Below are 997 nucleotides of genomic sequence, written 5' to 3' on the forward strand. Positions count from 1 at the left end.
AGGCCTAACTAAAAATATGGCTGTATTATGTGCCTTCTTCAGGGGTCAGGTCTGGAGCAGACATTGACAATCATGGTACTCCCCTCCTTCCTGTCGTCAGTGTCAGTCTTCCTGATCAGCTCAGTTTCGAGGGTGCTTGGTGGGTGCTCTGGTGAGGTTTGGTCCTTCTTTCCTATCAAACATATACAGTACCATACTTATCTATTTTCCGTCTTTTGTGATATTATGTTACTCTCCGCTCTAGTTACACCTCTAATCTAGGTTATAATTTAGAAGGCCTTATTCATTTTGCAAGTGCCGTAAAATTCTTACTTAAACTAAAATAGATCTATAACTAGCCCGGTTTCTTTCATAGCGTTGTTTGTCGTAAAGTTTTATGTATGTGTAGACTGATCAGTAGCAGCAGCAACAACGACACAAACAATAAAAACAGAAAAAAGCCAACGACAACAACAAAAACAACAACAAAATCAACAACAACAACAACATACTTTGTGACCACGGCTTTGCTCACTATTCGCCGATCAACAACAATCACAACAACAACAACAACAACAACAACAACAGCAACAGCAACAACAACAACAACAACAACAACAACAACAACAACAACAACAAAGATTCGTCAAAGTTGTGCCGTGCCGTAACAATATCAAGAACTTTATTAGAACACTTCCCATACTCATACTTTATTCTCTTCCGCCGCTTCGTGTTATCCATTGCGTCATCAGTTTGTGCTGTCACCTCTAGAGGCGGACTGATCCGTCTATCATTTCTCCAAATCTATGGACGCGACCTATCTGCCCTTGCCATGTCCACACCACAGACCATTATACCACACGTCTGTTAGACAAAGCCTTCTGTACATGTCTGCGGTTAGACCAGAAAGACGGTGGTTCCGGAATGACGTCATACAGCGACGATAATAATAATAGTATCATCAGCTGAAGGGATCATTCATTGCCAGCGAGGAGAGAATAGAACACTGATCTCATCG

The sequence above is a fragment of the Aplysia californica genome, unplaced genomic scaffold (genome assembly GCF_000002075.1).
Source record: "Aplysia californica isolate F4 #8 unplaced genomic scaffold, AplCal3.0 scaffold01178, whole genome shotgun sequence".
NCBI lineage: Eukaryota > Metazoa > Mollusca > Gastropoda > Aplysiida > Aplysiidae > Aplysia > Aplysia californica.